The sequence below is a fragment of the Oncorhynchus mykiss genome, chromosome 16 (assembly GCF_013265735.2).
Source record: "Oncorhynchus mykiss isolate Arlee chromosome 16, USDA_OmykA_1.1, whole genome shotgun sequence".
NCBI classification, from domain to species: Eukaryota; Metazoa; Chordata; class Actinopteri; order Salmoniformes; family Salmonidae; genus Oncorhynchus; species Oncorhynchus mykiss.
Window position 1 is genome coordinate 8343402 of NC_048580.1, and position 27501 is coordinate 8370902.

The window sequence follows — 27501 nt, forward strand, 5'->3', positions numbered from 1 at the left end:
CATGGGCAAAACTAAACATGCCGGTTTTGGCCTTAGCAATCTCACTGGAATAAAGACCTCCTCCATTCCTGTCATTATGGAAAGAGATTGTGAAATCTCACATCTCAAAAATAGGGCTACTTAAATGTTAGATCCTTCACTTCCAAGGCAGTTAAAGTCAGTGAACTAATCACTGATCATAATCTTGATGTGATTGGCCTGACTGAAACATGGCTTAAGCCTGATGAATTTACTGTGATAAATGAGGCCTCTCCTCCTGGTGACACCAGTGACCATATCCCTTAGTGTTCCCACAAAGGTGGAGGTGTTGCAAACATTTATGATAGTATATTTCAATATATATATAAAAAAAAAGACTGCATTTTCGTCTTTTGAGCTTCTAGTCATGAAATCTACGCAGCCCACTCAATCACTTACAGGCCTCCTGGGCCGTATACAGCATTCCTCACCGAGTTCCCATCGGACCTTGTAGTCATGGCAGATAATATTCTAATTTTTGGTGACTTTAATATTCACATGGAAAAGTCCACAGACACACTACAAAAGGCTTTCGGAGCCATCATCGACTCAGTGGGTTTTGTCCAACATGTCTCCGGACCTACTCACTGTCACAGTCATACTCTGGACCTAGTTTTTTCCTGTGGAATAAATATTGTGGATCTTAATGTTTTTTCTCATAATCCTGGACTATCGGACCACCATTTTATTACGATTGCAACAAATAATCTGCTCAGACCCCAACCAAGGATCATCAAAAGCCATACTATAAATTCTTGGACAAGCAAAACATTTCTAGATGCCCTTCCAGACTCCCTCCACCTACCCAAGGACGTCAGAGTACAAAAATCGGTTAACCACCTAAATAAGGAACTAAAATCAACCTTGTGTAATACCCTAGATGCAGTTGTACCCCTAAACACATTTGTCATAAGAAACTAGCTCCCTGGTATACAGAAAATAACCTGAAGAGCCCTCACTGTTGCTCGATCATCCTATTTTTCCAACTTAATTGAGGAGAATAAGAACAATCCAAAATGTACTTTTGATACTGTCGCAAAGCTAACTAAAAAGCAGCATTCCCCAAGAGAGGATGGCTTTCACTTCAGCAGTGATAAATTCATGAACTTCTTTGACGAAAAAACATGATCATTAGAAAGCATATTACGGACTCCTCTTTAAAGCTGCGTATTTCTCCAAAGCTCAGTTGTCCTGAGTCTGCACAACTCTGCCAGGACTTAGGAAGACACTCAAGTTTTTTAATCCGATATCTCTTGACACATTGATGAAAACCGTCTTGGCCTCTAAACCTTCAAGCTGCATACTGGACCCTATTCCAACTAAACTACTGAAAGAGCTGCTTCCTGTGCTTGAATATAATAAACGGCTCCCTATCCACCGGATGGGTACCAAACTCACTAAAAGTGGCAGAAATAAAGCCTCTCTTGAAAAAGACAAACCTAAAACCTGAAAAAGACAAATATAAAAAAAATATCGGCCTATATCGAATCTTCCATTCCTCTCAACATTTTTTGAAAAGGCTGTTGCGCAGCAACTCACTGCCTTCCTGAAGACAAACAATGTATACGAAATGCTTCAGTATGGTTTTAGACCTCATCATAGTACTGAGACGGCATTCGTGAAGGTGGTAAATTACCTTTAAATGGCGTCAGACCAAGGCTCTGCATCTGTCCTCGTGCTCCTAGACCTTAGTGCTGCTTTGATACCATCGATCACAACATTCTTTTGGAGAGATTGGAAACCAAAATTGGTCTACACGGACAAGTTCTGGCCTGGTTTAGATCTGTCGGAAAGATATCAATTTGTCTCTGTGGATGGTCTTCTGAGAAATCAACTGACAAGTAATCTTGACGGTTGTACAGTCATCACAAATGAAACTGAAGGACCCTTTTTTCCATCTTCGTAACATTGCAAAATTCAGAAACTTTCTGTCCAAACATTATGCAGAAAAATGTATCCATGCTTTTGTCACTTCTAGATTAGAACACTGCAATGCTCTACTTCCTGGCTACCTGGATAAAGCACTAAATAAAACTTCAGTTAGTATTAAACACGGCTGCTAGAATCTTGACAATAACCAAAATATTTGATCATATTACTCAAGTGCTAACCTCTGTACACTGGCTTCCTGTTAAGTCTAGGGATGATTTCAAGGTTTTACTGCTAATCTACAAAGCATTATATGGGCCTGCTCCTACCTATCTTTCTGATTTTGTCCTGCCGTACATACAGTGCCTTGCGAAAGTATTCGGCCCCCTTGAACTTTGCGACCTTTTGCCACATTTCAGGATTCAAACATAAAGATATAAAACTGTATTTTTTTGTGAAGAATCAACAACAAGTGGGACACAATCATGAAGTGGAACGACATTTATTGGATATTTCAAACTTTTTTAACAAATCAAAAACTGAAAAATTGGGCGTGCAAAATTATTCAGCCCCCTTAAGTTAATACTTTGTAGCGCCACCTTTTGCTGCGATTACAGCTGTAAGTCGCTTGGGGTATGTCTCTATCAGTTTTGCACATCGAGAGACTGAAATTTTTTCCCATTCCTCCTTGCAAAACAGCTCGAGCTCAGTGAGGTTGGATGGAGACCATTTGTGAACAGCAGTTTTCAGTTCTTTCCACAGATTCTCGATTGGATTCAGGTCTGGACTTTGACTTGGCCATTCTAACACCTGGATATGTTTATTTTTTAACCATTCCATTGTAGATTTTGCTTTATGTTTTGGATCATTGTCTTGTTGGAAGACAAATCTCCGTCCCAGTCTCAGGTCTTTTGCAGACTCCATCAGGTTTTCTTCCAGAATGGTCCTGTATTTGGCTCCATCCATCTTCCTATCAATTTTAACCATCTTCCCTGTCCCTGCTGAAGAAAAGCAGGCCCAAACCATGATGCTGCCACCACCATGTTTGACAGTGGGGATGGTGTGTTCAGGGTGATGAGCTGTGTTGCTTTTATGCCAAACATAACGTTTTGCATTGTTGCCAAAAAGTTCAATTTTGGTTTCATCTGACCAGAGCACCTTCTTCCACGTTTGGTGTGTCTCCCAGGTGGCTTGTGGCAAACTTTAAACAACACTTTTTATGGATATCTTTAAGAAATGGCTTTCTTCTTGCCACTCTTCCATAAAGGCCAGATTTGTGCAATATACGACTGATTGTTGTCCTATGGACAGAGTCTCCCACCTCAGCTGTAGATCTCTGCAGTTCATCCAGAGTGATCATGGGCCTCTTGGCTGCATCTCTGATCAGTCTTCTCCTTGTATGAGCTGAAAGTTTAGAGGGACGGCCAGGTCTTGGTAGATCTGCAGTGGTCTGATACTCCTTCCATTTCAATATTATCGCTTGCACAGTGCTCCTTGGGATGTTTAAAGCTTGGGGAATCTTTTTGTATCCAAATCCGGCTTTAAACTTCTTCACAACAGTATCTCGGACCTGCCTGGTGTGTTCCTTGTTCTTCATGATGCTCTCTGCGCTTTTAACGGACCTCTGAGACTATCACAGTGCAGGTGCATTTATACGGAGACTTGATTACACACAGGTGGATTGTATTTATCATCATTAGTCATTTAGGTCAACATTGGATCATTCAGAGATCCTCACTGAACTTCTGGAGAGAGTTTGCTGCACTGAAAGTAAAGGGGCTGAATAATTTTGCACGCCCAATTTTTCAGTTTTTGATTTGTTAAAAAAGTTTGAAATATCCAATAAATGTCGTTCCACTTCATGATCGTGTCCCACTTGTTGTTGATTCTTCACAAAAAAATACAGTTTTATATCTTTATGTTTGAAGCCTGAAATGTGGCAAAAGGTCGCAAAGTTCAAGGGGGCCGAATACTTTCGCAAGGCACTGTACCTACATGTCACAAGACGCAGGCCTCCTTAATGTCCTTACTGTCCAAGCAAACAGCTGGAGGCAGAGCTTCCTCCTATAGAGCTCAATTTTAATGGAATCGTCAGCCTATTCATGTGAGAGACGCAGTCTTAATTGAAGACTCTTCTCTTCAGTAGGTCCTATGATTGACTGTAGTCTGGCCCAGAGGTGTGAAGGTGAACGAAAAGGCACTGGAGTGACGAACCTCCCTTGCTGTCTCTGCCTGGCCGGTTCCCCTCTCTCCACTGGGATTCTCTGCCTCTAACCCTATTATGGGGGCTGAGTCACTGGCTTACTGGTGCTCTTCCATGCCGTCCCTAGGAGGGGTGTGTCACTTGAGTGGGTTGAGTCATTGATGTGATCTTCCTGTCCGGGTTGGCACCACCCTCGGGTTTGTGCAGTGGGGGAGATCTTCGTGGGCTATACTCAGCTTCGTCTCAGGGTAGCCTCGTCTCAGCCTCCAGTATTTATGCTGCAATAGTTAATGTGTCGGGGGGCTAGGGTCAGTCTGTTATAAATGGAGAATTTCTCCTGTCTCATCCGGTGTCCTGTGTGAATTTAAGTAATATCTCTCCCTCTCTCTCGCTCTTTCTCTCTGAGGACCTGAGCCCTAGGACCATGCCTCAGGACTACCTGGCCTGATGACTCCTTGCTGTCCCCAGTCCACCTGGTCATACTGCTGCTCCAGTTTCAACTGTTCTGCCTGTGGCTATGGAACCCTGAACTGTTCGCCGGATGTGCTACCTTGTCCCAGACCTACTGTTTTGGACTCGCTCTCTACCGCACCTGCGGTCTCAAACTCAATGATGGGCTATGAAAAGCCAACTGACATTTACTCCTGAGGAGCTGGCCTGTTGCACCCTCTACAACCACTGTGATTATTATTATTTGACCCTGCTGGTCATCTATGAACGTTTGAACATCTTGGCCATGTTCTGTTATAATCTTCACCCGGCACAGCCAGAAGAGGACTGGCCACCCCTCATAGCCTGGTTTCTCTAGGTTTCTTCCCAGGTTCCGGCCTTTATAGGGAGTTTTTCCAAGCCACCATGCTTCTACATCTGCATTGCTTGCTGTTTGGGGTTTTAGGCTGGGTTTCTGTACAGTGCCTTGCGGTCAGAGGCCAAGCAGTTGTCATACCAGGCAGTGATGCAGGATGCTCTCAATGGTGTAAAACCTTTTGAGGATCTGAGGACCCATGACAAATATTTTCAGTCTCCTGTGGGGGGAAACAGGTTCTCGTGCCTTCTTCACGACTGTCTTGGTGTGTTTGGAAAATTATAGTTTGTTGGTGATGTGGACGACAAGGAACTTGAAGCTCTCAACCTGCTCCACTACAGCCCCGTCGATGAGAATGGGGGCGTGCTCGGTTCTCCTTTTCCTGTAGTCCACAATCATCTCCTTTGTATCGATCACATTGAGGGAGAGGTTGTTGTCCTTGCACCACATAGTCAGGTCTCTGACCTCCTCCCTATAGGCTGTCTGTCATTGTCGGTGATCAGGCTTACCACTGTTGTGTCATCAGCTAAATTAATGATGGTGTTGGAGTCGTGCCTGGCCGTGCAGTCATGACTGAACAGGGAGTACAGGAGGGGACTAAGTACACACCCCTAAGGGGCCCCAGTGTTGAGGATCAGCATACGCTGACCAAATATGGATTGCATACATCATTTGACTTGTTTCTACGACCTGTAACGGAACTTTTTGAGTTTTTGTCTGGAGGAATTGTTCGTGCTTTTTGAGGACTGAATGCTGGGCTGAACAAGCTAACAACAAGTGGCTAAATGGAGGGTTTTATGGAACTTTATGGAACAAATCAGTCATTTATTGTCGAACTGGGATTCCTGGAACTGCCTTCTGATGAAGATATTCAAAAGGTAAGTGGATATTTATAGTGTTTTTTGTAGCTTCTGTTGACACCAAAATGGCGGCTATTTCTTTGGGTTCTGAGCGCCGTTCTCAGATTATTCTTTTTCCGTAAAGTTTATTTTTATTTTTTATCTGACACAGTGGTTGCATAGAGGATACTCTTATCTTTAATTCTGTGAATAACACTTGCATCTTTTATCAATGTTTAATGTGACTATTTCTACAAAATCACCAGATGTTTTGGAATCAAAACATTACTGCACGTAATGCGCCAATGTAAACTGAGATTTTTGGATATAAATATGCACATTATCGAACAAAACATACATGTATTGTGTAACATGATGTCCTATGAGTGTTATCTGATGAAGATCAAAGGTTAGTGATTCATTCATCTATATTTCTGCTTTTTGTGACTCCTATCTTTGGCTGGAAAAATGGCTGTATATTTTTTTGACTTGGCGGTAACCTAACATAATCATGTGTTGTGCTTTCACCGTAAAGCATTTTTGAAATTGGACACGATGTGTACATTAACAAGAAGTTATCTTTCATTTGCTGTATTGGACTTGTTAATGTGTGAAAGTTACATATTTCTAAAAAATATTTTTGAATTTCACACGCTGCCTTTTCAGTGGAATGTTGTCGAGGGGTTCCGCTAGCGGAACGCCTGCCCTAGAAAGGTTATACATTCTATCGGCAGGACAGAACAGCAGCCTCTGGTAAGACACTGGGTGGGGATTATTCATATTTGTAAACAATATCTGGTGCACAATGTCTAAGGAAGTGTCAGGGTTTTGCTCGCCTGAGGTAAAGTATCTCATGATGAGCTAGAGACCACACTATCTACCTAGAGTTTTCATCTGTATTTTTCGTAGCTGTCTACATAGCACCACAGACTGAGCCTGGCACTAAATGATGAGCTGTATTCTGCCATAAGCAAACAGGAAAATGCTCATCCAGAGGAGGCTCTCCTAGTGGCCCGGGGACTCTAATGCATGGAAACTTAAATCAGTTTTACCTCATTTCTATTAGGGGATAAATGAACGATTGTTGCATTTTCACTCATAAAAATGACAAATATACAACCAAATATTATAGAGAATAACAGTTGCTTTCTATGATAGTTTGTTATTACATTGTTTCCATGGTGAGACTCCTCCTGTGTGTGACCATATGACTAATCCATCTCTCTCTCTCTGAGCAGATGGAGCATATTCACCTATCCTGGCTGACAACACAGAGGTGGAGCCCAGACAGCAGGCATACAAGGACCTGGACCATGTCCAACTCCCAGCTTCCATGTCTCACTCCCCCCCCTTTCTAAGCTTCCATCGCTCTCTCCCTCCTCTACTTTCTCTCCCCACTCCCTCCCTCTCTCGTCTAACAATGATAAGATGTCATATAACGGCTCATGTAATACAGAGTAGACGTAGGACATTTCCCGCTAAGCGCTACAAACAGCTGGTATTGCAGACAACAGATGACTATGACTTATGACTTTGTAGGTCTCAAAGTCTAAGTCTAAACGTACATATCTATTCAAAACAAAAGACAAAAAATGTGTTATATTTGAGATTCTTCAAAGTAGTCACCCTTTGCCTTGACAGCTTGGCACACTATTGGCATTTTCTCAACCAGCTTCATGAGGTAGTCACATGGAATGCATTTCAAATAACAGGTGTGCCTTGTTAAAAGTAAAATTTGTGGAATTTCTTTCCTTCTTAATGCGTTTGAGCCAATCAGTTGTATTGTGACAAGGTAGGGGTGGTATACAGAAGATAGCCCTAGTTGGTTAATTAAAGACCAAGACCATATTATGGCAAGAACAGCTCAAATAAACAAAGAGAAATGACAGTCGATCATTACTTTAAGACATGAAGGGCATCAATCCAGAACATTTCAAGAGCTGAAAGTTTCAAGTGCAGTCACAAAAACCATCAAGCGGTATAATGAAACTGGTTTTCATGAGGACCGCCACAGGAAAGGAAGACCCAAAGTTAACTCTGCTGCAGAGGAACAGTTCATTAGAGTTAACTGCACCTCATATTGTGGCCCAAATAAATGCTTCTCAGAGTTCAAGTAACAGACACATCTCAACATCAACTGTTCAGAGGAGTCTGTGTCAATTAGGCCTTCATAGTCGAATTGCTGCAAAGAAACCACTACTAAAGGATACCAATAAGATACTTGCTTGGGCCAAGAAACACGAGCAATGAACATTAGACCGGTGGAAAGTCCAAATGTGAGATTTTGGGTTCCAACCACCGTGTCTTTGCGAGACACAGCGGTCGGAAGCTGGTTGAGAGAATGCCAAGAGTGTGCAAAGCTGTAATTAAGGCAAAAGTTGGCTACTTTGAAGAACCTAAAATATATTTTATCCATTTTTTGGGGGTAGTACATGATTCCACATCTGCTATTTCATAGTTTATGTCTTCACCATTATTCTACAATGTAGAAAATAGTACAAATATAGAAAAACCTTGGAATGTTTGACTGGTATTGTATGCTTGACATAAAACTGCCAAGCTTTGTCAAGCAAGACCTTATTGATCTCTGTCAAGTAACTACACAATAACAGCAAAGTAAATAGCCTAGACATTAGTATTTCCTCCATGTAAACCGTAAGGGAGTTCAACGCTGGAAGGAAGAAAACATGGGGAACCCCACATTAACTAAGCCAGTTGTATTGTTTGTTTACTCGGGGCTGGGCTGTCCAACAAACAGATGAGCCCCTCACAACACAGCTCATATAGACATTTGTTTACTTCTGTTGAGAGTAGGTCACTGGTGGGGAATGCAGGCTGTTTAGGGCGGGAAGCTGTTGATGTTTTCTGTGTGTGGCTGGTAGGCCCCGTAGTACTTAAGCTCTATACATGTTTGTACTTCAGGGCCACCGTATGTAAACTCGGGTACGAAAACTAATTTAGAAAACATGCAAGGTAAATAAGAAAATGTTGAAATGTTTATGCAAATGTGATTAGTAATCTAATGGTTCTTCGTGTCAACAAATATTGATTGAAAACATCTGGGTGATGTGTGAGCTCACTGCGTTCTTACAGACGGAGAATTTTGCAATACAACACTAGTACAATCACTCAGACAAGGTGGAGATTCTAACATATGCCAATGCTGTAGTAGTCCATTACAACAAACATACAACAACAACAAAAAGAGTTTGGAAGTGTCTAGAATGTTAAGTTGTGTGGACGGTGTGCGTCGTCATGTAAATTCAGGATTATATTTCCACTATAAACACTAAGTAGTGTTGTTTTTCAAGCATTCTTTCAACTAAATATTTACATCTGATAGTGGTGATGTTGTCCACTTAATTTGACCAGATGTTTAGGTACATTCAGTGGTGGAAAATTACACAAGTGTCATACTTGAGTAAAAGTAAAAGGTACCTTAATAGAAAATGACTAAAGTTAAAGTGAAAGTCACCCAATATAATACAACCTCAGCAAAATTTTTAAAGTATGGTTTTAAATACACTGTGCTTAAATATCAAAAGTAAATGTAATTGCTATAATATAATTACTTATAAGTTAAAATCCACCCAAAACCACTCAATCCTTTATTTACAGTGTTACATAACACTAAGATCTGAGAACAATATTTTTGTGACCAAATGTTTAATTTTGTCGTTATAATACGGTTGTTAGCAACATGTGAAAAATGTATGTGGAAATCTGTTGCAGCTTAAGTCAACTGCAAAACCCACAATGCTCTCTCTATGAGCTGGCTGGCTAGCTAAAATCAAATCAAATTTTATTTGTCACATACACATGGTTAGCAGATGTTAATGCGAGTGTAGCGAAATGCTTGTGCTTCTAGTTCCGACAATGCAGTAATAACCAACAAGTAATCTAACTAACAATTCCAAAACTACTGTCTTGTACACAGTGTAAGGGGATAAAGAATATGTACATAAGGATATATGAATGAGTGATGGTACAGAGCAGCATAGGCAAGATACAGTAGATGGTATCGAGTACAGTATGTACAAATGAGATGAGTATGTAAACAAAGTGGCATAGTTTAAAGTGGCTAGTGATACATGTATTACATAAGGATACAGTCGATGATATAGAGTACAGTATATACGTATGCATATGAGATGAATAATGTAGGGTAAGTAACATTATATAAGGTAGCATTGTTTAAAGTGGCTAGTGATATATTTACATCATTTCCCATCAATTCCCATTATTAAAGTGGCTGGAGTTGAGTCAGTGTCAGTGTGTTGGCAGCAGCCACTCAATGTTAGTGGTGGCTGTTTAACAGTCTGATGGCCTTGAGATAGAAGCTGTTTTTCAGTCTCTCGGTCCCAGCTTTGATGCACCTGTACTGACCTCGCCTTCTGGATGATAGCGGGGTGAACAGGCAGTGGCTCGGGTGGTTGATGTCCTTGATGATCTTTATGGCCTTCCTGTGACATCGGGTGGTGTAGGTGTCCTGGAGGGCAGGTAGTTTGACCCCGGTGATGCGTTGTGCAGACCTCACCACCCTCTGGAGAGCCTTACGGTTGAGGGCGGAGCAGTTGCCGTACCAGGCGGTGATACAGCCCGCCAGGATGCTCTCGATTGTGCATCTGTAGAAGTTTGTGAGTGCTTTTGGTGACAAGCCAAATTTCTTCAGCCTCCTGAGGTTGAAGAGGCGCTGCTGCGCCTTCTTCACAATGCTGTCTGTGTGAGTGGACCAATTCAGTTTGTCTGTGATGTGTATGCCGAGGAACTTAAAACTTGCTACCCTCTCCACTACTGTTCCATCGATGTGGATAGGGGGGTGTTCCCTCTGCTGTTTCCTGAAGTCCACAATCATCTCCTTAGTTTTGTTGACGTTGAGTGTGAGGTTATTTTCCTGACACCACACTCCGAGGGCCCTCACCTCCTCCCTGTAGGCCGTCTCGTCGTTGTTGGTAATCAAGCCTACCACTGTTGTGTCGTCCGCAAACTTGATGATTGAGTTGGAGGCGTGCGTGGCCACGCAGTCGTGGGTGAACAGGGAGTACAGGAGAGGGCTCAGAACGCACCCTTGTGGGGCCCCAGTGTTGAGGATCAGCGGGGAGGAGATGTTGTTGCCTACCCTCACCACCTGGGGGCGGCCCGTCAGGAAGTCCAGTACCCAGTTGCACAGGGTGGGGTCGAGACCCAGGGTCTCGAGCTTGATGACGAGCTTGGAGGGTACTATGGTGTTGAATGCCGAGCTGTAGTCAATGAACAGCATTCTCACATAGGTATTCCTCTTGTCCAGATGGGTTAGGGCAGTGTGCAGTGTGGTTGAGATTGCATCGCCTGTGGACCTATTTGGGCGGTAAGCAAATTGGAGTGGGTCTAGGGTGTCAGGTAGGGTGGAGGTGATATGGTCCTTGACTAGTCTCTCAAAGCACTTCATGATGACGGAAGTGAGTGCTACGGGGCGGTAGTCGTTTAGCTCAGTTACCTTAGCTTTCTTGGGAACAGGAACAATAGGTAGCTAGCTAGCTACAATAGGTAGCTAGCTACAATAGGTAGCTAGCTACAATAGGTAGCTAGCTACAATAGGTAGCTAGCTAGCAAGCAAATGTATGTAAACAAGCAAATGCATGTAAAGTAGCTAGTTAGCTGTAGAATCCCCTAAAACAAACTGCACTATCAATTTAGGAGTCTATAATCTCACCATGTTCAACCTGACAGATTGATGTGGCTCACAGAGTGGAGTCTGACATTCACAACGGTACCATGCAATGCACCCTGGACTAGAGGCAGACAAACAGGAAAAACGTGCTAGACCCTCTGTTAAATTACACATTTCTCAAGGTCGGAATATCGCAAAAATATGATCAATGGCTCATTCGAGAGAAGACAACCTAACGCGTTATGACATCGGCTAGTACTGGAATCTGAAATGTATGATAGATGTTTTCACGGGCCAGAAGTCATATTCCTATTAACTTCCAATGTAATGAGAGAGACTTTATCACAGTGCTACGTCATACCGGCCGGATCTCTGCCTGCTTGAACGCCAATAACTCAGATACACATGAAAACATGAAATGACCCAGGGAATCGATAGAACATCACTCAGAGTTCCACAAAAACAATACAGTAGAAAACAAAACTATTGTATTCTTCCTATTAGACAATGACTCCCCTATACTAGTCAGGACACGGTCAATCAAGCTCTTAGTTTGAATGATCCAGGAAATTAGGGTTCCCCAACTGGTGGCCTGTGGATCGAATCAAGTTGATGATCTTTGTCCTACAATCGATCCAGTTTAGAGCCCTAGGAATATGTGCAACAGGACAAGTACTCCCCTATTGTCAGGTTGGGTGACGCTTTACTTTAAGTATCAAAAGTATAAACCATTTTACATTCCTTATATTAAGCAAACCAGAAATGTTATTTATTTACGGATAGCCAGGGGCACACTCCCAACATTATTTACAAATGAAGCATTTGTGTTTAGTGAGTCGACCAGATCTGAGGTAGTAGAGATGACCAGGGATGTTCTCATGAGTAAATGTCAAAAATAAGAACTATTAAAGTAGAGAGAGAATTTTTTTTTTGACTAAAGTAGTACATTATAGTATTTTTTACACCACTGGATACATTCCACAGCCAATTATTTTAGAACACAACTGTATCGGAGTGAAAGAATAACATTTAACAGGGACAGCGCACATGAATCAAACGCCAAAGTGCCGGAGTTAGCAACAAAGCAGATTTTCATCTGTAGATACCACATCTCTCTACTCTAATCTTACATCATTACAAATGTATAGACAATAACCATTTAATCATAACGCCAAATATGCTTTTAGTCACTTACAACCCAGTTCAAATTGTCTGTTTAGTTCTATGGCATTAGAAAGGGTAAACATGTGTTTTTATAAAAGGAAACGTTGTTCGAGCAAAGAGAGAAAAAAACGATTTCAAAGATGAATTCTTAAGAGGTTCTATAAACATTTGACAGCTTAATGGTATCTTGTTGCTGACATCATTTGTTCACAAGTGTAACGTAGCATGTACTTTACACAAATCTCTGAGGATTTGAAAAGAGATCTGAAGCCTGAGTTTACTGTCCAATAAAGCAGTAAAAAAAAAAAAAAACACAACCATTAGTGGATAACCGAATGCACTTTTACGATGAGGCCTCAAAAGCGATATATATATATATATATATATATTTTTTTAATTGATTAACTGATGGTTCGTAATCACACAAAAATTAAGAATCTCAATCTTCATACACTGAGTACAGGAAGGAAGACCTTCCTAATATTGAGTTGCAACCGCTTCTTCTCTCAGAACAGCCTCAATTCGTCAAGGTATTTTCTAAGCTGTTCGTGCCTATATTTCTAGCATAGAGTTGGCCCTGTGATAAGAATCACCACACAGTGAGGCAGCATCCTAGCATCTGTTTGTAATTACTGGGATGTAGTGTGTGTGTGTGTGTGTGTGTGTGTGTGTGTGTGTGTGTGTGTGTGTAATATAGAACCAGCATTATGGTCAAGATGGTTCGCTCTATCTGGTTTTATGGCCACTCTCCCTGTTGTGCCTTTTTATAGGTCTTGATGATCAGTGGCTAGATCTCGATAAGCCCAATAAAGCTGTATTTATGTCCACAGTTATTTTGTCAGGTTTACTCCAGAGATCTTATCAGCTTTGTGGACGATGTTTACTGATGCTGAACACTGGGGTCAAACAGCTTTGATGAAACGTGACAACATTGACATGAACGGCAAAATAAATCAAATCAAATTCTTTGACACATATATATGTTTAGCAGATGTTATTGCAGGTGTAGCAAAATGCTTGTTTACTAGAAGCGAAGCAGCCCACTCTGTCAGCGCCATCATACCCACAATTCTACATCTATCGTTAGGATGTTTATGTTGAGTTTAAGTACCCTAAGCATTCGGTATGGGGAGTAATGGAAGACAACCTAAGAGCAGATTTGACACAACATAACCACATGAATTCATCTAGGATTTCTGATAGATGTAATTGACATATTTAGAGACATAAAATACAGCAAAACTCATTATGAAGTGCAATATCATGCAGCTGGCATTGACCACGTGTACTGTGACTGGTTGGGTTCAGCCCGAGGTAGTTGATCCGCTACGGAAGAGAAGAGACTGACGCCACCAACATAAAGCCGTCAAATGTCTTCTATTTGGAGCCGTTTACAGTTCATCAAAGTACGGGTCGAAAGAAGCTGGAATTAACCAAGGGAATGGCGAAAAATTATAACATCTCAGTGCAAACTTGGATTCTTTCTCATCAACTCAAACCACTTTAAAACCTTGTCACAAAAACAAAAAACGCCAAAATATTAACCAAATTCAGCAGCAACATTCCACAGTGACAACTTAAACCATTTTGCACAAAGTAGAAGAATAAACATATTAAATGTTTGTAAAGGTGTTGCTGAACCTGGCAGGAGCCTATGTCTCTACTTCGTGGGCTTTTGAAGCTTATTTTAAAATGTTTCATCCCCCTTATCAAAATACCACATTTTCAATTAAAGTTTATGTACCTAATATGGACTAAGCTTCTGCTATTAAAAATTGTAATATTAATCATTTTTATATGAAAAGTGTTAATTACACACCAAATAACTTTGCCGATCTCACCTAGAGAGTTATGAAAGACAAAACCCTCAACGATCTACTTTAGTGTATAATTATGACTGGAAATAAACCGATCGCAACCCTAAAAACATCATTAAGACATACCTGTAATGTTGCAGCTGAGTCTGGATCCAGCGAGGGTCTCCATCCGAGGACAGTAGGGGCAGGCTGACTGTGTATGGGTGTCTTCCAGTCAGACCAGAGTCTGATGCTTGTTCCTCCCCTCCCTCTCAGATGAATACGGTCTATTATTTTTTAAAGATATTTCAAGTTGAATTAGGTTTGAAAGACAAAGGGTTGGTTCAGGCTGTGGTCTTCTGGTTTCTCTGCTTTAGCGAAGGCTCTTGGACTGCTGGGGCTCCGATCATTGGGATGTCTTCCTCTACCCGAGCACCCCAGTGAGGTCAGTTCTGGACTTGGAGCGATGGCAGTCTTGTTTTCAACTCTTTGGTACAGGAAAGACTTCAGTTGACCTCAGAGGTGGCTGCTGCTGAGGAGAAGGAGGGGGTAAATATGTGAATGTGTTTGAAACCGACAGTGATTGGTGCAATTTTAGCTGTTCCTGTCTTCATCTACACACAGTAATGCAATTTAGCTGTTTTCTATGGCCACAGAACCATCCTGCTACTGTGAACGTGTATAACATAGGCTAAGTGAACACAATTAATAAGTCATTTACTTAGTAGTCTGGGGAAGGGTATACTCATGCTAATAAAAACACTACTGCTACAACTACACTCTGTCAACATGTCAACAGTACTCGTAGTTCTTCAGGTCACAACACACTGAAGTTCACTTTAAAATGAGCTAGATGTTGTAGAGAAGGATAATATCATGCATCTACTGCAGATTCAGGATGTGCATGTGCAGGTCCAGGATGTGCAGGTCTAGGATGTGCACACGCCTATCCTGGACCTGCACATCCTGGACCTGCACCTCCTGGACCTGCACCTCCTGGACCTGCACACGCCCATCCTGGACCTACACATCCTGGACCTGCACACGCACATCCTGGACCTGCACATCCTGGACCTGCACATCCTGTGCAGGTTCAGGATGTGCGCGTGAGGTATTGAATGAAATTGACAGTACCTCACGCGATACAGATTAAAAACTAAGCACAGACGCGTGGTCAAAAACAGATGCTTTACATTTGAGTCTGCTTCTGCAGAACTTAAATACTCATAGTATTTAAGAATACTCATAGTATTTAAGAATACTCATAGTATTCTCATAGTATTCAACCAACGGAGTTCAAGCAATGGAGTCACAAATATGATCTCAGAAAAATATATTGGTAATTCAAATCTCCTTAACTTTAAAATCATAAATTGGATGTGTCAATACATGTAAGGATCTAATCGACACGCACGTTACACAACTTTGCTAGTATGCGCTGTTAAGTATGTAGTGTTAGTTTCCTTCTTTAAGTTTTAATGTCACATGCACAAGTACAGTGAAATGCCTTTCTTGCAAGAACTAAACCCAACAATGCAGTAATCAATATCAATGTATTACTGAACAAAAATATAAATGCAACATGTAAAGTGTTGGGTGTTTCATGAGCTGAAATAAAATATCTCAGAAATGTTCCATATGCACAAAAAGCTTATTTCTCTCAAATTTTGTGCACAAATTTGTTTACATCCCTGTTAGTCAGCATTTCTCCTTTGCCAAGATAATCCATCCACCTGACAGGTGTGGCATATCAAGAAGCTGATTAAACAGCATGATCATTACACAGGTGCACCTTGTGCTGGGTGGACAATAAAGGCCACTCTAAAATGTGCAGTTGTGTCACACCACACAATGCCACAAATATCTCAGGTTTTGAAGGAGCGTGCAAATGGCATGCTGACTCCAGGAATGTCCACCAGAGGTGTGCCATAGAATGTAATGTTAATTTCTCTACCCTAAACTGTGACCAACAGATGCATATCTGTATTCCCAGTCATGTGAAATTCATAGATGAGGGTCTAATAAATGTATTTTAATTGACCAATTTCCTTATTATGAACTGTAACTCAGTAAAAAATTTGAAATTGTTGCATGTTGCGTTTATATTTTTGTTCAGTATAATACAAAGAATAACATAAGGTTGAACAAAAATACACAATAAATAAAGATAAGAAATAAGAAGAACAGGAGAAGTAAGTAAGCAATATACAGGCTCAGTTCCAATACCATATTTGCAATGTGCAGGGATACTGGAGTGATAGAGGTAGATCCGTATAGGGGTAAGATGACTAGGCATCAGGATATATGATACACATAGTAGCAGCAGCATAAATTATGATTGTATTTGAGTGGTGTCCGTGTGTGTGGAGCCTGTACTGAAAATAAATCAAATACAAGGGTCTACTCAGTCTGTGTTGACATTTTGTTAGCTATTAAGTTAGCTATTTCGCAGTTTTATAGCATGGAGATACAATCTGTTCAGGAGCCTGTTGGTGTCAGACTTTGATGCACCGGTTCTGCTTGCCATGTGGAAGCAGAGAGAACAGCCTATGGCTTGGGTGGCTGGAGTCTAACGATTTTCTGGGCCTTCCTTTCACACTGCCTGATATAGGTCCTGAATGTCAGGGAGCTCGGTCCTAGTGATGTACTGGGCTATTCTCACCCCCCTCTGTAGTGCCATGCAGTCGAGGGCGGTGCTTCTTCCTTACCAAGCAGTGATGCAGCCAGTCAAGATGCTCTCAATGGTACAGCTGTAGAACTTTGAGGATTTGAGGGCCCATGCCAAACTTTTCCAAATTCCTGAGGGGGAAGAGGCGCTGTTGCGCCTTCTTTATGACTGTACACGTGTGTGTGGACCATTTGAAGTCCTTAGTGATTTGGACACCGAGGAAGTTGAAGCTCTCGACCCGATCCACTATAGCCCCGTCGATGTGGATGGGGGCGTGGCCCACCCCCTCCCGTTTCCTGTAGTGTAAACATTAGTTCAAGGCACACACGTAAAAGACAATGACGTTGAACTAAAATAGTCGACAATATATGTATATTCTAATTGAAACATTATTAATATTTTCATATTGATGGTCGGATATTACTTTTAAGCTTCCCAAGATAGGCCTACAGCCTATTTTCTAGCCAGTTACTCTCTATCCAACTGGACAGTGATGTCTAAAGGAGGAGCAAGTGCTAAATGGATCAGTGTCTCTGACAGACGCCAGCGAGAGACAGTTATCAGAATGTCTCTGACAGACGCCAGCGAGAGACAGTTATCAGAGTGTCTCTGACAGACGCCAGCGAGAGACAGTTATGAGAGTGTCTCTGACAGAAGAGAACAAGAGACAGTTATCAGAGTGTCTCTGACAGACACCAACGAGAGACAGTTATGAGAGTGTCTCTGACAGAAGAGAACAAGAGACAGTTATCAGAGGACGTTAAAAGGAGCTGGATGCCATGGAAACCAGATTGGGAACAGGCCTTACTCAGGAGAATAGCAACTTTTGGACAGAATGGCAGGGCATTGGCTAACTTAAATGGATACATGGAACTTATCTGCCAGGAAAGTTAGGCCTATTGACAAATTAGAACATAAAATGGGATGTAGGGTGAACATGTGAGGTGTGGTGATACTCATAGCAGTCATTGTGTGTATAACCTTGCGTGTCAGTCACACTGCTGTGAAAAGACACTACGGTGTACATTTTTCACATCTTAGCTCCTCCTCCACCAACAGAGACCTCCTGCATGTTTTAATAAAATTGACAGTAGCAGTCTGAGTCATTCTTGTTTAATATTATATATATATTCAGCTATGTATCCAATATGATGATCTAGAGACGATGTGTTACGACAGAGAAAGAGCCCTATGAAACATTAGTGAAGCACTCAGCCTAAAGCCTCAAAGACAGAAACGGCATTCACTTCATTTAAATGATCTGTCTGCAAATAAAACATCTGCGATGTGACTTCTCCTCCATCCAAAGCTGCTTTTATCTGGGCCACAGATAGGGAACATTGAAGTTAACAAAAGCCATGTCCCGCTCCCAAGTATATCCAATATAGAAATGACTCCAGGCCCTAATGGCTTACCTCTCCCAGTGATATTCAGCCTAAATCGAGCCTCTCTCTGGGCTCTGCTGGATTTGAGAGAGGAACACATGAAGCGCAATGATATTGTTACTTCAGTTGAGAGGAATTTGAATGAAATCAAAGACAAACCCCAGGAGAAGACTGTCGAAATCAGACAGAGCAACACACACACACACACACACACACACACACCTCTCCACTACAGCTCGGCTGTTACCAGCTGTCACCAGAGATAGACAGGGCCACCACTTGCCAGTGACTTCATTTGTTCATTTAGCAAACAAGACAGCTCTTAATCTGGTGACTTTATCAGTCAACACACCAATTTTTTTTTGCTTTAGTTAGCTTAAAATGTTTAGAATTCTCATGGCAAAATGTGTAGATTGCAGGAAATTACAGTAGCTTTAAAAATAGCGAAACAATTTCTCAGCCTCATGGCAAAATGTGTAGAATAGCTTTAAAACTGGAGATCTTTCTCTTTGCCACATAGCAAAATGTGTAGAAATGCACAGACGGAAAAAGGGTTTTAGAAATACATTTTTTTTAAAGACCCCTGCCAAATAATATCAACACATACAATGCATTTGGAAAGTATTCAGACCCCTTGACTTTTTCCACATTTGCAGCCTTATTCTAAAATGGATTAAATGTATTTTTCCCCTCATCAATCTACACACAATACCCCATAATGACAAAACAAAAACAGGTTTTTAGAAATTTTAGCAAATGCATTAAAACTATAAAACTGAAATATTACATTTGCATAAGTATTCAGACCCTTCACTCAGTACTTTGCTGAGGCACCTTTGCCAGTGATTACAGCCTCGACTCTTCTTGGGTATGACGCTACAAACTTGGTACAACAGTATTTGGGGAGTTTCTCCCATTTTTCTCTGCAGATCCTCTCAAGCTCTGTCAAGTTGGGAGCATCGCTGCACAGCCCATTTCAGGTCTCTCCAGAGAGGTCTCTTTGCCTCGATTCTGACTAGTCTCCCAGTCCCTGCCGCTGAAAAACATCCCCACAGCATAATGCTTCCACCACCATGCTTCAACATAGGGATGGTGCCAGATTTCCTTCAGACGTGACACTTGGCATTCAGGCCAAAGAGTCCAGTCGTGGCTTTATCAGACCAGAGAATATTGTTTCTCATGGTCTGAGAGTCTTTATGTGCCTTTTGGAAAACTCCAAGCGGACTGTCATGTGCCTTTTACTGAGGAGTGACTTCAGTCTGGCCACTACCATAGATGCCTGATTGGTGGAGTGCTGCAGAGATGGTTGTCCTTCTGGAAGGTTCTCCCATCTCCACAAAGGAACTCTGGAGGTCTGTAAGAGTGACCATCAGGTTCCTGGTAACCTCCCTGACCAAGGCCCTTCTCACCTGAATGATCAGTTTGGCCAGGCGGCCAGCTCTACAGTAGTAGTTGGTGGTTCCAAACGTCTTTGATTTCAGAATGATGGAGGTCACTGTGTTCTTGGGGACCCAGATCTGTGCCTCGACACAATCCTGTCATGGAGCTCTACGGGTAATTCCTTCAAATCTCATGGCTTGGTTTTTGCAATGACATGCACTGTCAACTGTGGGACCTTATATAGACAGGTGTATCCCTTTCCAAATCATGTCCAATCAAATTGAATTTTGCACAGGTGGACTCCAAATCAGGTTGTAGACTCATCTTAAGGATTATCAATGAAAACAGCATTCACTTGAGCTCAATTTCGAGTCTCATAGCAAAGGGTCTGAATACTGATGTAAATAAGGTGTTTGTTTATTTTTATTCCAATAAAAATTAAAAACCAGGTTTTGCTTTGTCATTATGGGGTATTGTGTTAGATTGATGCGGAAATTGTTTTATTTAATCCATTTTAGAACAAGGCTGTAACGTAACAAAATGTGGAAAGAGTCAAGGGGTCTGAATACTTTCCCAATGCACAGTATATAGTTTGAGAAAGGATTTCCCTTCTGTAATTTTAAGAAACATTGCCTTGTAAATCCGTTAAAACACATTCTCTCTCTATATATATATATATATATATATATATAAATAACTTTTTATTTTATGATGAGGCATATAGTGCCTTCAGAAAGTTCACACCCCTAAACTTTCTCCATATTTTGTTGTTACAGCCTGAATTAGAATTTCAAACAATTTTGATTGTGTCACTGGCCGACACACAACACACAAAAATGTCAGTGGAATTATTATTTAAAAAATGTTAACAAATTAATTTAAAAAATAAAAAGCTGAAATGTCGAGTCAATAAGAATTCAACCCTTTTATTGTGGCTAGCCTAAATAAGTTCAGGAGTAGAAATGTGCTTAAAAAGTCACCTAGTAAATGGACACACTGTGTGCAATAATAATGATGAACATCATTTTTTAATGACTACCTCATCTCTGTACCCAACACATACAATTATCTCTAAGAACCCTCGGTCGAGCAGTGAGTTTCAAACACAGATTCAACCACAAAGACCAGGGAGGTTTTCCAACGCCTAGCAAAGGGCACCTATTGGTAGATAAAATTGTCTGGGGCAAATCCAATTCAACATATTACTAAGTACCACTCTTAATATTTTCATGGTGGTGGCTGCATCAAGTTATGGGTATGCTTGCCATCAGCAAAGACTAAGGTTGTTTTTTAGGACAGGCAAAAATCATAGAGGAAAACCTGGTTCAGTCTGCTTTCCAACAGACACTGGATGACAAATTTCACCTTTCAGCAGGACAATGACCTAAAACAGGCCAAATCCTGCTTACCAAGACGACATTGAATGTTCCTGAGTGATTCACGATATAGCTCAATGTTTTTAAAGTTCTCTAATTAAGGTTTATTGCACAATTAAAAAGGTCAACACACTGTATGTCAAACAGTCAGGAATAATCTAATGAATTCAGGACATAACCATAAAAAACACACTAATAATTAAATTATTTTATATTTGGACAGTTTAACCAGCTTTTTTGACACAATCACTTATCTGGCTTTCAAGTCTGTCTTATGAAAATGCCTGTTTTGTTTAAAATGTAACCAGAATCATGTACAATGCACATCCACTGATAATGACCAACTTCTTGTAGCAGGCGTTATAGACAATTAACACAGGTCTCAAATAATCTCTCCAGCACAAGCCCACGCGCTACTGAGTAGCCATCTTTCTAGATTACTTGGATCGATTTTCTCGCTAACAAGGTAGAACTGCTATGAATACACCCTCATGTCCGTCTACAACTGTTTGAACAACATAGTAACACCAAAACAAAGTGAACAAGCTATCTGGATATAAATATGCTAATTTATCAGAATGAGGTGCCAATTCCTTATATAAATTCATATTTTATGCTCATTGCACATTTATAAAACACAGACTAGACAGCTAGCACATAACAGTCTGTAACTAAAATGCTGCTAGCTGTACGTGGTAGGTGCGACAGAAACTGAGCATTAATATTCTACAATCATGTTCATTGATAGTCCCATTTCAATGGAGTCTGCTTTGTTCTAAAAAGTGGCAGTTGGGACATAATTTTTATTTTTTTTATTTTTTTTACAATACTGGCTTTTGGAACATTGCACTAAAACATACATTTGAATTAATTCTATATCAAATCGCCCATCCGTACCTGAGTGGCCTAGTTACAGTTTGTACTTATATCAGCTTGACAATCTATGGCAAGAGTTGAAAATGGCTGTCTAGCAATGATCAACAACCAACTTGACAGAGCTTGACAATTTTTTTAAAAGAATAATGTGCAAACATTGCGCAACCCAGAAAGACTCACTGCTGTAATTGCCTCCAAAGTCGATTCTAACATGTTTACTCAGGGGTGTGAATACTTTTGGAATTGAGATATGTGCAAATATTTCTAAAAACATGTTTTCACTTTGTCATTATGCGATATTATGTGCAGTTGGGTGCAATTTTAAAAATATATATTTAATACATTTTGAATTTAGGCTGTACCATGACAAAATTTGGAATAAGTCAAGGGGTAGGAGTACTTCTTGAAGGCACATATATATATATATATATTTAAATATGCACACATACACACAATGTTTTACATATTTGTTTACCCTAATATATATATATATATATATATATATATATATATATATATATTTAAATAAATATGGCTTGTGGCAAACTTTAAACGACAATTTTTATGGATATCTTTAAGAAATGGCTTTCTTCTTGCCACTCTTCCATAAAGGCCAGATTTGTGCAATATACGACTGATTGTTGTCCTATGGACAGAGTCTCCCACCTCAGCTGTAGATCTCTGCAGTTCATCCACAGTGATCATGGGCCTCTTGGCTGCATCTCTGATCAGTCTTCTCCTTGTATGAGCTGAAAGTTTAGAGGGACGGCCAGGTCTTGGTAGATTTGCAGTGGTCTGATACTCCTTCCATTTCAAAATATCCAATAAATGTCGTTCCACTTCATGATTGTGTGCCACTTGTTGTTGATTCTTCACAAAAAAATACAGTTTTATATCTTTATGTTTGAAGCCTGAAATGTGGCAAAAGTTTGCAAAGTTCAAGGGGGCCGAATACTTTCGCAAGGCACTGTAGCTGATATAGGGTGTAATCATTAGTACATTGGACAAATTCAGGTATGTTAATTCCTGTTTTGTTCCGTTTAAGAAACTTTAAGACAGAATCAAATTCTAAAATGCACAACACATCAGCAGTATGTGACCAGGCGAAAAAAAACTGGTCCAAGTCAAACCGCTACACACACCGTAACATCAGACAGCATAGCTAATAGAGCTAACGTGTTTGGAAACCCGCTACGATTATGCAGTAATGTTACAGTGTGCAGACACCTCATTCTTTCTGCAGGCATCTTTGAATCTTAATTCGGTGCAGATATTTAACAGAGTTTTTGGAAAAACGTGTTCGTATAAACTCGGTGGGAGATTTAACCCGAAAATTTCACAAAAACACATTTACTGGAAGAACTGAGCAGATGCAAAGCCAGTAATACTGTGTAAATTGTTCCAAATAGTCCTTGTGCATAGAGCTGTACGGTTTGTTTAAACTTTGAAAATCATTTGTTTTTTTGGTTTGGCATACATTTTTTTACAGTGAGAAATATGAGTCTCAGTGTAATTCTGTTAATGTGCAATTACCCAGCATGTAATCCTTGAAACAGATTCTAAATCTGACTATAGAACAATACCTATGAAACGGATTCTAAATCTGATTACAGAACAATACCTATGAAACGGATTCTAAATCTGATTACAGAACAATACCTATGAAACGGATTCTAAATCTGATTACAGAACAATACCTATGAAACGGATTCTAAATCTGATTACAGAACAATACCTATGAAACGGATTCTAAATCTGATTACAGAACAATACCTATGAAACGGATACTAAATCTGATTACAGAACAATACCTATGAAACAGATTCTAAATCTGATTACAGAACAATACCTATGAAACAGATTCTAAATCTGATTACAGAACAATACCTATGAAACAGATTCTAAATCTGATTACAGAACAATACCTATGAAACGGATTCTAAATCTGATTACAGAACAATACCTATGAAACAGATTCTAAATCTGATTACAGAACAATACCTATGAAACGGATTCTAAATCTGATTACAGAACAATACCTATGAAACGGATACTAAATCTGATTACAGAACAATACCTATGAAACAGATACTAAATCTGATTACAGAACAATACCTATGAAACGGATTCTAAATCTGATTACAGAACAATACCTGTGAAACGGATTCTAAATCTGATTACAGAACAATACCTATGAAACAGATTCTAAATCTGACTACAGAACAATACCTATGAAACGGATTCTAAATCTGATTACAGAACAATACCTATGAAACAGATTCTAAATCTGATTACAGAACAATACCTATGAAACGGATTCTAAATCTGATTACAGAACAATACCTATGAAACAGATTCTAAATCTGATTACAGAACAATACCTATGAAACAGATACTAAATCTGATTACAGAACAATACCTATGAAACGGATTCTAAATCTGATTACAGAACAATACCTATGAAACAGATTCTAAATCTGATTACAGAACAATACCTATGAAACGGATTCTAAATCTGATTACAGAACAATACCTATGAAACGGATTCTAAATCTGATTACAGAACAATACCTATGAAACGGATTCTAAATCTGATTACAGAACAATACCTATGAAACGGATTCTAAATCTGATTACAGAACAATACCTATGAAACAGATTCTAAATCTGATTACAGAACAATACCTATGAAACATATTCTAAATCTGATTACAGAACAATACCTATGAAACAGATTCTAAATCTGATTACAGAACAATACCTATGGAACAGATACTAAATCTGATTACAGAACAATACCTATGAAACGGATTCTAAATCTGATTACAGAACAATACCTATGGGCCGTAAAGAAGGCAGTTTGAACAAGTCCAGAACACTCCCGAAGGAAAATATATATTTTTTAAACTGTGTCATTGTTCTAAATCGTATTTTGCCCATAATAGCAAGTTAAGTACTTCTACTTTTTAAGATATGAAAACATCTGAAAGCATTGGGTTAGCTCACATTGCACGGTGCAATCGTGTTACTAAAAGATGAAAGCAGTTTATTTGGATATCATATCCCCATGATAATTCAATCCAAATGTTTTGAAATTAAAGTTGATCCAGGACATGACTGTTAGCTATATTACAGATTAATTGATTCAGTGTACTCACAGTCAATAAACAGGTGATAAGAGCAAGAGGTGGGTTGTACATGAACACTTTGTGGACCTAGAGAGCCAAGATATCCTATAAACGACCTTGCTGACTTCACAGTAAACACGTGGTTCATGGGTCAACGAAAGAAAAACGCAAAAGAACATGAACTGCATGTTGTTCTCTGGGCTAAGGTACATCATTAGCATCTCAGCCAAATACTGTAGGCATCTACAGATTGTGTGTGTGTGTACATAAACATGTGTAATCATTAACATACACATGTCACACAGTAACAGCTAAATATAATGTAGTATAAACCACACACATACTACATCAAACATGCACAGTACATACATAAACATATATACATGAATAAAGTACACCTATGTGATGCCTTTGGCAAACATACAGACCTAACAAACACCTGTCTCTTCTAGTTCGCAACCCACTTTTACAAATTATCGTGAAATAAACCAATGATTTAATGCGAAATTCATGAAAACGACAAACATGTATTTATTTCTTTACATGTCCACCACACTATTTTCTAGACAATGCATTTACATACAGATAAAGGCAGCAAGTCACTTAATACAGAGACGATAGGAGGGAGGTTTTGTCGGGCAGAACGGATGGGCGTATAACGCAAAGGTCTAGCAACCAAAATGTGGCATGTTCGAATCCCATGATGGACAACTTTAGCATTTCAGCCACCTTTGAAACTACTAACTACGGTACTTTTTAATAACTATTTAGCTAGCATGTTAGCTAACCCTGACCCCTAGTCTAGCTAACGTTGGCCACCTAGCTAACACAGAAACAACTCATTGAAATTCGTATTAGATAAAATCGTGTACTGGACATGAATGCGTGATGGTGGACTCTTTTTTTGTTGTTGTTGTTTTTACAAAAAAAAAACATTAATTTCACATAAGTAATTTGCGTCTGATTCAAACGAATCTGTGAGTGTGTCGCAACCAACCTACAGACAAAAACATGTAGATCCCTCAGTCTCCACTAGCGGGGAATTAGGCAGCTGCTTTTAATCATCACTAATTGCATTCACTTGTTTGAATTTAGCTCACTACTGTAGCCTTGTTCACAACTCAGAAATATGGTTATCCAACAGCTTTATGTCCAATTTCCTTTTCAGTAATGACCTAAAGAGGAGAGATGAATAACATTTGAACGCCTTCACACATGTGCCTACTTTAATTTGACTGACTACTGTCATACCCAGTCGATAATATTGCAGGTGTAGAGCAGACCCCTTGCCACACAAAACGTTATTCTGACTTTTAATGAACCAAATTTGCCAGTAGCCCAACTGTCATTTTAAAACAGTTATACTATGTTGACTGTCCACTATAGCCACAATATGCCTTGTTCTTTCACAGGAAAATCAGCTAACAATTCAATGTACTCTCCCATATCATCTATTCTCCAGGGATACTTTCAAAGAGACATGTTATAATAAATAGTATTAGCTCACACTACAACACAAGTCAGACCTATCTCCATGGGTCAGTATAGAATAGCGCTGCGCTATGACTTCGTCTTTCTCAATTGATGTGAGATGCCAGAATTGCACCCGCTTGAGTCGTATTTCATATTCTAAACGTGAATTAAAACGTTACATTAATAATAAACGAACTCGTTAAACTGTAGCAGAGATCACATTTCGCTGAGAGTTCACTACCTACACACTCCTCTCGCTCGCACAGGTATACGTTTGTTTCATTTCGCATTCCATTGACTATTTCTGATAAAGCTGTAACTTTTGTATAAAAACCCCAAAATACCTGTAGGAACCTGATGGTAAGAGGGATACCTCTCTGTTGTATGTTATAGGAGCTGTCGGGAGTGAAGCGAGACTGCCATTCCACTTAATTCAAAAGTCCTTGAAGGTGTTTCGATTTCGAAGCGGTTCAACTGCTCGACGCTCACGGAAACAGCCGAGCCGAGTGTCGGAGTGAAGCCGAGTCATTCAATCTTCAAACCGATGAAAATAGGATTGTGGTGGCAGCCAGTAGTGTAAAAATACTTTAAAGAACTACTTTAGTAGTTTTGGGGGGTATCTGTACTTTACTCGTTATGTTTTTTACAACTTTTACTCCACTACATTTTTTTAAAGACAATAATGTACGTTTTATTCAATACACTTTCCCTGACGTCTAAAAGTACTCCTTACACTTTGAATGCTTAACAGGACAGGAAAATTATCCAATTCACGCACTTACCTACTGCCTCTGATCTGGCGGACTCATAAACACTTATTGACTCAAGACATTTCAGCTTTTCATTTTTAATTTACTTGTAAAAAAATCTT

General features: G+C 40.0%; 1 protein-coding gene across 5 annotated transcripts in view; it reads right to left on the reverse strand.

The window, feature by feature from the left end:
- The window catches only part of LOC110492813 (myocardin), a 176551-nt gene extending 149380 nt beyond the window's left edge, over positions 1-27171 (reverse strand). For 4 of the 5 annotated variants that reach the window (XM_036946087.1, XM_036946086.1, XM_036946085.1 and 1 more), the window contains exons 1-2: positions 26975-27171; positions 14492-14876 (exon numbers count right to left, since the gene is read on the reverse strand). The gene's annotated coding sequence lies outside the window, so the exon portion shown is untranslated. The remainder of the gene's footprint in view (positions 1-14491; positions 14877-26974) is intronic. The other variant, XM_036946083.1, reaches the window with a different exon arrangement.
- Between the last annotated feature and the right edge of the window lie 330 nt (positions 27172-27501).